A 13,634-nucleotide genomic window follows, 5' to 3' on the forward strand; every position below is an offset into this window, starting at 1 on the left:
AAGAGGTCTTGTTTGGGGATTATCAGGAATTAATGACAGAATTAAAGAACGGGACCTCAAGGGTATAATCTCTGGATTATTATCTGAGCAACGTGCAAATGGGTATAGAGATAAGAAAATCAGGGAAGTAAACATATGGATAATGGAGTGGTGCAGGAAAGAGGGGCTCTATTTCGTGGAGCACTGGCATCAGTATTGGGACAGGAGATATCTGTACCGTTGGACGGACTCCACCTGAACCAATCTGGGAGATTAATTGGAAATTATGATGTAGTAGCCGTTAATGAGACACGGCTGTGGGATGGTCAGGACTGGACACTTAAGGGGCAGCACGGTGGCACAGTGGCTAGCATTGCTGCCTACGGCGCTGAGGACCCAGGTTCGAATCCCGGCCCTGGGTCACTGTCCGTGTGGAGTTTGCACGTTCTCCCCGTGTTTGTGTGGGTTTCACCCCCACAACCCAAAGATGTGCAGGATAGGTGGATTGGCCACGCTAAATTGCCCCTTAATTGGAAAACATAATTGAGTACTCTAAAAAAATTTTTTAAAAGGACTGGGAACTTAATATACCAAGTTATAATATTTACAGGACAGATTGCAAAAATGGCAGCGGTGGGGGGGGGGGGGGGGGGGGGGGGGGAGTAGCCTTGCTGATTAGAAACAGGATAAATTCATTGGTGAGGGAGGATATAGCGAGGGGAAAGCATCCAGTGGAGACCTTGTGGGTGGAACTGAGGAACAGAAAAGGATCTAAAACTGTGATAGGTGTTGTGGAGACCCCCCTGGTAACAGCTCGGAAATGCTTGATTGTATAAATGCAGAGATTAGGCAAGTGTGTCACAAAGGCAAAGTAGTGTTTTTTTAATTTAGAGTACCCAATTAAGGAGCAATTTAGCGTGGCCAATCCACCTAACCTGCACATCTTTGGATTGTGGGGGTGAATCCCACACAGACACGGGGAGAATGTGTAAACCTCACATGACAGTGACCCAGGACCGGGATTGCACCATTCCATCAAATTTTTAGGGTTAGGTTTAGCACGGTAGCACAATGGTTAGCAGTGTGGTTTCGATTTCCCCGCTGGGTCACTGCCTATGCGGAATCTGCACGTTCTCCCCGTGTCTACGTGGGTTTCCTCCGGGTGCTCCGGTTTCCTCCCACAGTCCAATGACATGCAAGTTAGGTGGATTGGCCATGCTAAATTTCCCTTAGTGTCCAATGAAGGTTAGGAGGGGTTATTGGGTTACGGGGATAGGGTGGAATTGAGGGCTTAAAGCTGATTGGTGCAGACTCGATGGGCCGAATGGCCTCCTTCTGCACAGTATGTTCTATGAATCTGGGTCCTCAGCGCCGAAGGCAGCAGCGCTAACCACTGCACCACCGTGCCATCCTGGCAAAGTAGTTAGATTTTAACTTTAATATAGATTGGGAGAGGCAGTCAAGCACCTGTCAGAACGATAGAGAATTTCTGGAGTGTTAATTTCCGACAGCAATATGTCCTGGATGCAACAAGAGGACTAGCAATATTGGAGTTTGTAATGAGTAATGAGCAGGATTTAATTAGTAACCTAATTGTGCGTGAACATTTAGCAAATAGTGATCATAACATGATTGAGTTCAATGCAAAGTTTGAAAGTGAAAATTACAAATCAGCTGCTGGTATTTTAGATGTATGTACGGCCAACTTTAATGAGATGAGACAGAGAATGTCCACAGTAAAGTGGGAAAATCTTCGAATAGGTAAAACAACTGAAGAACAGTGGAAGATGTTTAAGGAAACATTTAATGCAACACAGAAACATTTATACCCCTGAGAGGGAAAAGCTCCATTCACAGAAAAAACAGCCATGAACAATGAAAAAGATAAGGGACAGCATAAAACTAAAAGTAAGGGCTTACAAAAATGCAAAAAACAGCACAAAACCAACCAAATGGGAAAGGTACAAGGACCAGCAAAGGGTCCTAATGCAGCTTATAAGAACTACTAAAAGGGATTATGAAAGGAAACTTGCAAATGACATCAAAATCAATAATAGTTACATAAGGGGAAAGCGGGTGATCAGAACCAATGTTGGCCCATCAAAGACTGAAAGTGGAGATATTGTCAATGACTATGGGGACATGGCAGACATGTAGGGAGGTTATGTTGCAATTGTATAAGGTGTTAGTGAGGCCACACCTGGAGTATTGTGTTCAGTTTTGGTCTCCTTACTTGAGAAAGGACATACTGGCACTGGAGGGTGTGCAGAGGAGATTCACTAGGTTAATCCCAGAGCTGAAGGGGTTGGATTATGAGGAGAGGTTGAGTAGACTGGGACTGTACTCATTGGAATTTAGAAGGATGAGGGGGGATCTTATAGAAACATTTAAAATTATGAAGGGAATAGATAGGATAGATGCGGGCAGGTTGTTTCCACTGGCGGATGAAAGCAGAACTAGGGGACATAGCCTCAAAATAAGGGGAGGTAGATTTAGGACTGAGTTTAGGAGGAACTTCTTCACCCAAAGGGGTGTGAATCTATGGAATTCCTACCCAGTGAAGCAGTTGAGGCTCCTTCATTAAATGTTTTTAAGGTAAAGATAGATAGTTTTTTGAAGAATAAAGGGTTTAAGGGTTATGGTGTTCGGGCCGGAAAGTGGAGCTGAGTCCACAAAGGATCAGCCATGATCTCATTGAATGGCGGAGCAGGCTCGAGGGGCCAGATGGCCTACTCCTGCTCCTAGTTCTTATGTTCTTATGTTGAATAGTTACTTTGCCTCTGTATTTACAGAAAAGGAGAATAGCTTTCTGGAGGTCCCAAGGATGATAAAAGTGGATTGGGGGCAGGGACTAAATCAAATTAATGTAAGTAAAACATTAATAATGAGCAAATTAATGGATGGAACTAAAGAGTGACAAATCCCCAGGACCTGATGGTTTCCATCCAAGGGGTGGTAAAGGAAATAGGGAAGCCATGGTAGCTGCCCTAACTATAATCTTCGAGAGTTCCCTCTGGACATCTGTGGTGAGGAAATTGTTGGAATAAATAATCAAGGATAGGATAACTGAGAACCCCAAAAATTTTCAGTTAATCAGGGAGAGCCAGCATGGATTCATGACAGGTAGGTTAAGCCTGACAAACATCATTGAATTTTTTAAAGAGGTGACTGTGGTAGTGGACAGGGGAACATCTATGAATGTTGTTTAAATGGACTTCCAGAAGATATTTGATAAAGTCCCACATAAGAGACAGTTAACTAAGGTATAAGCCCACAGATTTGAGGGAAAATTACTGACATGGCTGGGAAATTAGTTGAGTGGCAGGTGATAGATAGGAGAGATGATGGATGGGTAGGTGCTCAAATTGGCAGGGTGAGACTAGTGGTGTCTCACAGAAATCTGCCTTATGGCCTCAGTTATTCACATTATTCATTAACGACTTTGATAATGGCATAGAAAGTTATATATCCAGAGTTATATATAGCCGTTGACACAAAGTTAGGTGGGGTGGCAGACAATGTAGATGACAGCATAAAATTACAAAGGGACATTGATTAACTAGGTGAATGGGCAAAACTCTGGCAGATTGATTTCAATATAAGCAAATGTGAGGTTATCCATTTTGGACCAAAAGAAGATTGATCAGGGTACTTTCTAGATGGTATGAAGCTAAATTCAGCGGATGTCTAAAGAGACCTGGGTTCAGGCGCATAGATATTTAAAATGCCACAAACAAATGCAGAAAATAATCAAGAAGGCTAATGGAATACTGGTCTTCATACCTACAGGACTGAAGTATAAGGACACAGAAGGAATGCTGCAGCTTTACAAAACCCTGCTGCCATTTGGAGACTGTGAGCAGATCTGGGCACCACACCTGAGGGAGTATATTTTGGCCTTGGATGGAGTGCAGTGTAGGTTTACAAGAATGATACCTGGACCTCAGGGCTTAAGTTATGAGGGGAGATTGTACAAATGTGGCCTGTTTTCTCTAACATTTGGAAGGTTAAGGAGTGATCTGGTTGCAGTCTTCAAGATAGTAAGAAGAAAAGACGGCAAATAAAGATAAACTATTTCCAATGGTTGGAGATTCTAAGACTAGTGAGCATAATTCAAAAATTAGGGCCAGACCATTCTGCAAAAACCCAACAGGTCTGGCAGGATTTGTGGAGAGAGAAACAGATTTAATGTTTTGAGTCTTCTTCAGAGCTAAAGAGTCATATGGACTTGAAACATTAACCCTGTTTCTCTCTCCACAGATGCTGATAGAGCTATTGAGTTTTTCCAGCATTATCTGTTTTACTTCAGTTTAAGTTGGTTGGTGAAACAATAATTTAGGACAAAATTAATAGTCACTTGGACAAATGCAGGTTAATTAAGGAAAGCCAGCATCGATTTGGTAAGAGAAAATCATGTTTAACTAATTTTCGAGAGCTTTTCATCAGATAACAGAGAGGGTTGATGAGGGTAATACTGTCGCTATGGTGTACATAGACTTCCAAAAGACATTTAATACAGTGCCACACAAGAGACTTGAGAGCAAAGTTATAGCTTGTTAAATAAATGGGACAGCAACGACATTGATTTGAAGTTGGCTATGTGACAGGAAACAAAGTACAGTGGTGAAATGCTGTTTTTCGGACTGAAAGAAAGTTTATTGTGTGGGACTCCGGGATCAGTGTTAAGCCTCCTTCTGTTCCTACTATATATTAATGGCCTAAACCTAGACCTTCATCGACAGGGCACAAATTCAAAATTTGTGCAAAATTTTATAAACTTGAAAGTATTGCGAGCTGTGTGGAGGAGAGTGTGGAACTTCAACAGGAAAAAAACTGTTTGGCATAATGGTCGGCAAGTGGCAGATGAAATTTAATGCCAGAAGTGTAAAGAATTAATTTTGTCAGGAAGGATGTGGAGAAAATGTAAAATAAAGGGAACAATTCTAAAGAGGGGTGCAGGAGCTGAGGGACCCTTGGTGTCCATGTACATAAATCATTGAAGGTGACAGGATAAGTCGAGAGAGTAGTTAGTAATGCACATAGAGTCTTGGAATTGATCAATAGGGACATCGAGTAAAAATGCAATGGATTATGTTAAACCTGTCTTAACACTAGTTTGGCTTCAACTGAAATATTATGTTCAGTCCTGGGCACCACATTTTGGAAAGTATATGAACGTATCAGTGCGCATGCAGAAAATATTCGCAAGAATGGTTCCAGGGATGAGGAACTTCAGTTACGTAGAGAGTTTGGAGAAGATGTGACTGCTCTCATTGGAGAAGAGAAGATTAAGAATAGATTTAATCGAGGTATTCAAAATCACCAGGGTTTGGACATAGTAGACAGGGAGAAATTGTTACCATTGATTGACAACCAGAGGGCACAGATTTAGGATAATTGGCAAAAGAAGCAAAAGTGACATGAGGAAAACCTTTTCACACAGCGAATGGTTGGGATCTGGAATGCATGGGTGGAGGCAGGATCAATTGAGGCTTTCAAAAGAAAATTGGTTAATTATCTGCAAAGGTAAAATGTGCAGGTCTATGGGAAAAGGCAGAGGGCCAGCACAAATATGATGGGCTGAATGGTGTCATTCTGTGCTGTAACCATTCCATGATTGTCGGGAGCACAATCAAAACTTTTGGCTGAAGTCACCAAATGGCATTTGTATCAACTCCCCACAAAGAGTGTCCCTCTCAGGCCTAAATATTCATTGTGAACCATGTAAGTCCAATGGTTAGCTGTTTAGTTAAGAGTCCGGTTAGTTTTAACCTTGTCCATTTTGCATTTCCATACCTATAAAAAAGGGTTAGGGGTTTAAAGGTTTGTTGAATAATTTCATTATTTGGGCCATAGGATATTCTGGAACTTAAAAAAATTATTTCACAGAAGGTGGGTATCGCAGGCTGGGCCAGCAATTCGTTTATTGCCCATCCTGAATTGCCCTTGAGAAGGTGGTGGTGAGCTGCCTTCTTGAACCGCTGCAGTTCATATGGTGTGGGTACACCCACAGTTCTGTTAGTGAGCGAGCCAGTGACAGTGAAGGAACAGCAGATGTACTTCCAAGTCAGTGTTGAGTGGCCAATGAGAATACAAAGATTACTGTCAAGGCCCCTGCAATTTTCTCCCTTGCCTCCCTCAGTATTCTGGGGTAGATCCCATCAGGCCCTGGGGACTTATCTACTTTAATGCTTTTAAGATGCGCAACACCTCCTCTATCAATATCAACATGACTCAGAATATCTACACACTCTACCCTATACTCCTCATCCACCAAGTCCTTCTCTTTGGTGAATACTGAGGCAAAGTATTCATTTAGTATCCCTCCAATTTCCTCTGGTTCCATACATAGATTCCCTCCAATATCCTTGAATGGATCACCCCTTTCTCTGGCTACCCTCTCGCTCTTTACAGATTTATAAAACGCCTTAGGATTTTCCTTAATCCTGTTTACCAATGCAATTTCATGACCCCTTTTAGCCTTCCTAACTCCCACCTTAAGTTTCTTCCTACTTGGTTTATATTCTTCAAGGGCTTCATCTGTCCTAAGCCTTTTAGACCTTACGAATGCTTTCTTTTTCCTTTTGACAAGATTCATATTATCCCTTGTTATCCAGGGTTCCCCATACTTGCCGCCCTTACCTTTTCATCTAATCAACTGACATTTGAAAGCCCCCCACATGTCAGATGTTAATTTTCCCTCAAACAGACTTGCACAGTCAACACTCTCCCGATCCTGCCTAATGATTTTGTAATTAGCCTTCCCCCAATCTAACACCTTTACCTGAGGACCACTCTTGTCCTTTTCCATAAGCAGCTTAAAACGTACAGAATTATGACCACTCTTCCCAAAATGATCTCCGCCTGAAACGTTGATCACCTGGCTGGGCTCATTTCCCAGCACCAGGTCTAATATGGCCCCTGCCCGAGTTGGGCTATTTACATATTGTTTCAAGAAAACCTCCTGGATGCTCCTTACAATTTCTGCTCCAACCATGCCTCTAGCAGTAAGTGTGTCCCAGTCAATATAGGGAAATTTAAAATCACCCACCACAACAACCATATTGTTTATGCATCTTTCAAAATCTGTCTGCATATCTGTTCCTGTATCTCCCGTTGGCTGCGAGGTCTGTAGTAAACCCCTAACTTTGTGACAGCACCCTTCATATTCCTGGGCTCTACTCAGATTGCCTCGCTGCCTGAACCCTCCAAGGTGTCCTCCCTCAGCACAGCTTAACCAATAATGCAACTCCCCCACCCCTTTTACATCCCCCTCTATCCTGCCTGAAGCATCTAAATCCTAGAATGTTTAGTTGCCAATCCTGTCCTTCTTTCAACCAAGTTTCCGTAATAGCAACAACATCATAATTCCACGTACTAATCCAAACTCTAAATTCATCTATCTTACCTGAAATACTCCTCGCATTGAAACTAATGTACTTCAGCCCACCAGCCCCTCTGCGTTGAACAACCACTCTTTGGCTGCTCTTCTTCTTAATCTTACTGGCCTTAGTCTCTAGCTCTCCCCCAGTTAGTTCTCCCGCTGACCTACTGCTCTGGTTCCCACCCCACTTTCATACGAGGCAGTTCACTCTGTTTCTCTGTCTTCCACTTTTCTCCTTACTAGTTTTTATTTCTGTCCCCTGCTATTTTCTATTTTCCCTGCCTGAAGCTGAAAGATATATGTCTACAAATTAGAGCCAAATCTACAGGAATTATATTCTCTTCCACAAATGGCATGTGAGATCAATTGTAAATTTTAGTTCTTATCTCGATAGATATTGTTTTCCAAACATTATTAAGGGATATGGGGCAAAGGAGGGTGTATGGTGTTATGTCACAGGTCAGTCATCATCTCATAGGAACAGGCTGAAGGGGCTGGAGAGCCTGCTCCTGTTCATATGTTCCTTTGGAATTGGGGACTCCGCTCCGAAAACTTCTAATTTTAATCTCTTGTTCCCCCCCCCCCCCCAAACCTCCTCTCCTATCCCCAAACCATAACATCCACCAGTCAGTAATCCCCACTCTGCCTCACGTTATGAAGACTGAGTCTGTCCAGGAAAAGTATAGATGGATCATCCTTTTGGCAGGGCCTTCACAGGCTCCCAAATCCAGAAGATGTCAGCCAAGAGCACCTCGGCATTCAGAGTAGGGGTCTGAGTGGTTTCTAGCTCACAGGGCTGCACTATGAAGGTGGACAAGGAAAAAGAAGAGTAAAGATTTGTAGTTGCACAAGTGTATACATCAATGCGTTAGACAAGGTTAGATCATTAAGGTTCTGTTTAATTCATGAGCTCCACAAGCATTATTTGCTTACACCACTTTCCTGACATTTATGTTTGCTGACTATCAAGTGGCTTTTTCGTTTGTAATGATGGTGAAATATTTGAAGTTAAATATTTTTTTATTCAGTCACGGAGAGTGGGGGTCACTGTCTAGGTCAGCATTTATAGCCCATCCTTAATTGCCCTCAAGGAAGTGACTGTGGGAGTCCATGTGTTGCAGGGCCACTCACAGTGCTGTTAGGAAGGAAGTTCCAAGATTTTGTTCCTGTACAGTGAATGAATGGTGATATAGTCCCAAGTCAGGATGATGTATGGCTTGGAGGGGGAATGGGATGGTGTTCCCATGCATCTGCTGCACTTTTCTTATTAAGGGGTAGAGGTTCTTTGGATGAAAGGTGCCGTTGAAGGAGCCTTGGTGAGTTGTTGAAATGCATTTTGTATAGTGTACACTGCTGCCACTGTGTATCAATGATGGAGGGAGTGAATGTTTACATTGGTGGAAGGGTTGCTGATAAAGTGGGCTGCTTTGTCCCGGATGGTTCCCAGCTTTGAGTGTTGTTGCAGCTGCACTCATCCAGACAAGTGGAAAATATTCCATCACATTCCTGACTTACACCTTGTAGGTGGAGGCCAGGGTGGAGGTCAGGTTTTGGGGAGTCACGAGGCGAGTTACTCATGGATAGAAAACTGATTGTCAGAGAGGAAACCAAGAATAGGGATTAATGGATTTGTTTCAAATTGGCAGGCAGTAACCAGTGAGGTACCTCAGGGATCGGTGCTGGGACCCCAGCTATTCACAATATATATTAATGATTTGGATGATGGGAACAAAATGTAACATCTCAAAGTTTGCAGATGATACCAAATTAGGTGGGAGGGTAAACTGTGACGAGGATGCAGGGATCCTATAGCACGATTTGGACAGGTTGGGCGAGTGGCAAAACCAATGGCAGATGCAGTATAATTTGGATAAGTGTGAGGTTATTAATGTTGGAAGCAAAAACAAGAAGGCAGATTACTGCCTGAATGGTTGTAAATTGGGAGAGGGGAGCATGCAGCGGGACCTGGGTGTCCTTGTGCACCATTCGCTGAAGGTAAGCATGCAGGTGCAGCAGGCGGTAAAGAAGGCTAATGGTATGTTGGCCTTCATTGCGAGAGGTTTCGAGTATAGAAGCAGGGATGTGTTGCTGAAATTGTGCAGGACCTTGCTGAGGCCACACTTGGAGTATTGTGTGCAGTTTTGGTCTCCTTCTGTGAGGAAGGATGTTCTTGCTCTTGAGGGAATGCAGCAAAGGTTCACCAGACTGATTGCAGGGATTGGGGGGACTGTCATCTGCAGCTTGAGTTGCTCGTGATTTTCCTGCCATTGGTCTCATCGGTGATCCAAGCTAATACCAATACACCTGATATGCTCACTGATCTTAAATATCGCAGATACAAAGTGGAGATAAGATGTAGAAAGTTTCTAAGTCGTCCTCCAAAACAGTAATCTGTAAAGCAGTGAAAATAAACTTTCAGAGCAAGCGTTGTGAGCAAAGGTCTTCTACGCAAGTCGAAGTCTCGGTGAGGTTGCAGCGTCACTCACAAGTTCTTGGAAACCCAGGAATTCCGTGCACCCTCAGTTAAAGTTCCTCCGTTGAAGAAAGCTCCAAATCACCAATAGTAGATCGAAATTGGCAAGCTGTCTCCCCCAAGAGTGCTTCATGCATGGAGCTGAACTCACTATAGTTAAATGCAGAATCAGCAGAGGGTAGGAGCCAGCTTCCCAATGAGCCGACAATTTATCACTTTAACCCCCTCCCAACACAAACTCCCGCAATCTTGGAAATTAATATTTCCCCCATAGTATTTTTTTAAAATTTAAAGATGTAATATAATTTTATGAACTCACCTCTCGTAATGTAAACATATTGCAAGACCATCAGAGGATTCAGTGTCATTTCAGAGGCTGACCCGGAGGTCTACAGATTAATAACATACTCCTTGGCAAAAATCCAAGACCTAATTCACAAGCTGCTGGATTTGCATTTTTGTCTACAATATTAATGCCATCAGTTATCTATTTCTAAAGATCGCTGCCAGGACACAGACGATGAGGACCTTTAATGGCTTACCCCAGGCCCCCAGTCTGATCTGAGTGCCATCCCGATTTCCTCTTTGGAATTAATAGTGTAAAAAAACAAAGGGAGCACAATGAGTGAAATGATGGGGTTGGATATATTTGCACGGTGCAGGTCAGGCTGCATGACACCACTCTCGTGTGTGTGTTTTAATTAATGCTTATGGATTCTCAATGTACTCCAGATACATGCAGCATCCTGCCCAGTGGGGAAGAGCTTCTGTGATGAGAAGAATATGTCCATATTTAATCAACAGCACCTGATCTACATACTTGGCTTGGACCTTTCGCTTAAATAATAAATGGTCCTGGTTGCAGTGAGATTAAATTACCTTGTGTTTTTGTGTGTGCAGTGACCTGTAATGTAGGTTATGGTGACCAGATTTTAGGGATGTCACTGAGCTGGAGATGTGGAAAGGCCCAGTGTGCCTTGGCCACAGAGGAGATACACAGAGAAGCGAGAGGAACGGATTGAACCTAAATGGGGGCGGGAGGGGATTAAAATGTGTTTGTGTTTATCAGAGACACCCTGAAGTCTGTTTACTTTATATAATTAAACATAGGAAATGTTGGGATCACGCAGTAATCATATTGCACACTGGCTGACCTCGGACTTTGAGGTTCCCCACCAGCAAAATTATTATTATTAATTCCCTAATGGGGCGACACTTAAACTGTTTATTTGTTTTTAAAAAGCTGTGCTCTATGGGATAAATTTATTAATTCAGCAAAGTGGCAAGGGTGTGAGTTATAGACTGAATGTTTTCCATGGAGGTGGTGTCAAGGATGGGGGGGTGGGGGGGGGGGGGTGATGGCATTTAGAATACAACGTATCAGATCGGCTCTCCCATGTGTTCTTGCCACTGAGCGATTTTCCTCGGAGGGGGATCAGCCACTGGCTTGGTGGCCTCAAGTAAAGCCTTAATTAACAGGCATTTACATGGAGGGAGGAAATTTGCTCAGCGTCCCCCGGGCCACCAGCTGTGCCAATGCCTTAATGGCAGTTTCACATCGGGATGTCCAAACTGTGTAACAATTGAGGCTTTATAATCATTTGCCAACTGTAATTCTCAATACTCGTGTAACCCAAATCAGAAGGCATGCCATTGTAACCAGCTCATGAAAACTGGTGTCTCCCTTTCCTTCTGCACCTGATGCAATGATAGCCGCTCCTATCTTACTCAAGGAGACTCCACAACACCGCTCCTACTGCTAAGCCCCTCAGCCCTTGTCCAATGGGAAAGGTGACTGATGGACATGCCCACGGCTCACAATAAATCACCTCCTGACTGAAACCCAGCTGCCATCTCTCACTGGGCTCCTCAACATAGGCAGCTAACTACTTTCTGCCCACAGGGGCTGGTTTAGCACACTGGGCTAAACAACTGGCTAGCAATGCAGAACAAGGCAGCAGCATGGGTTCAATTCACGTACTGGCCTCCCCGAATAGTTGCCGGAATGTGGCAACTCGGGGCTTTTCACAGTAACTTAATTGAAGCCTACTTGTGACAATAAGCGATTATTATTATTATTATGAGGTCACATCCGAGGGGGGGTGGGGAATGGGTTTACCTCAGACACCTTGGGCACGGCACCTGAGGTTTTTATAAGACAGGAAGATTTCAGCCATTTTATTGATTCTCTGACCCATTCCCACTTCCAGTATGTCTTCCCAGGAGCTTATGGTGCACTGAAGTTCCCTCGCTGTCTAAGCAGGTTGGATTAACACTTGAGATGAGGACACTACCGAAAATACAAACCCACCCTTCTCACCTTGAGGCTGATTGGCGTAGATTTATAAGATAGTAAACTGGCCACTTAACTCAAGAAATTCTCTGTTTAATTTCAGATTTCCAGCATTCTCTCTGATTGGACTTTACTGTTATCCCCCGAGGTGTATTAGGCGATGGGGAGTATTTAATCAAGCGGGAGGGTGGCCTACTCCTGCTCCTAGCCCTATGTTCCTATGGGTGGAGTCTTCACATCTTTCCCATCTTCATTCCGATTAAATCCACCAATTGAGGCCTTTAAATAGGCAATTAAAATGCTCAAAGAAAGGCCTCATCCCACTGCCACTAGTATTCAACCAATGGCATGCAGGGGACTTGCCATGTGAGAAGCCCGAACAACAAATCCTTGTCTGGGGCAGCTTGTGGTCTTCTGAGAGGGACCCCTTGTTCAAAGGCATTCTGTGCCTGATTGAGGGATCTGGTCTCAGGAAGGGGCAGATGTACTGAGAGCCACCTCCCTGTGCTTTTGCTGCAGAATCTCCTCCGCTCCCAGCCCTAGAAAAAAAACACTCCTCACTGCCCCCATCCGTGGTTATCATTTACGTGTCGGCTGGGCCTTTTGTTAATCCGGGGTGCATTACTGGCAGCAGCCACTGCCTCCATGGTGGTGCTGCTGAGCAAGGCACAACAGCAAGCCTCTGATCAACTGTGACCCCCCCCCCCCCCCCGAATCCTTAATTGATATTAGTAGGGTGGACAAAGCCAAAAATAGATGGTAGGGGGCTCTTGTGAAACACCTGTCGCCAACATTACATTTTGCCCTCTATTTTCATTGTTCATAATCCACTAGTTGTGAAGTTTGTAATCATGTAAAAAAAAAGGAGAATTTATACATGCCTTTCATAACTTTAAGATATGCCAAAGTAGTTTACACCAAATGAAGTACTCCCCCCCCCCCCCCCCCCCCAACTCCCCATCCACAGCAGGTTCCCCCGTGGCTGGGCCAGAGGATCATTGAAATCTCCAGTCAAATCAGTGGGACTGGAAGATCCCGCTGGCGTGAGGGACTAGGAAATTCCAGCCGTAGTCACTATTGTAGTGTAAGCAATGTGGCAATCTGTGTGCAGCAAGTTCACGAACAGCAGTGTGTTAATGATCAGGTCCTGTGTTTTTGTGATGTTGATTTAGAGATAAATATTGTCCAGAACAACACCGTGGGTTCTTTTGCATCACCCTCTGAAAGAATTCAGAGCCTTATATCATTCAAAAGACAATATATCCAATGCTTTTGCACTTCCTCACAGTTGCACTGGGGTGTCAGACTAGATTCTGTACTCAAATCTCCGAAGCATGTTTTTTCAGAGGCAAGAGTGCTACCAAGTGGGCCACCGTTGACATATGGCCCCAATATATTGTGCGACATAATCACAAAGTCTATGGGCGGAATTCTCCGCTCCCCACGCAGCCTGGGAGAATAGCGGGAGGGCCTCCCATTATTTTTCATGCCCCCCTGGCGCCTCC

This window comes from Scyliorhinus canicula, chromosome 10, assembly GCF_902713615.1.
Source record: "Scyliorhinus canicula chromosome 10, sScyCan1.1, whole genome shotgun sequence".
Lineage (NCBI taxonomy): Eukaryota > Metazoa > Chordata > Chondrichthyes > Carcharhiniformes > Scyliorhinidae > Scyliorhinus > Scyliorhinus canicula.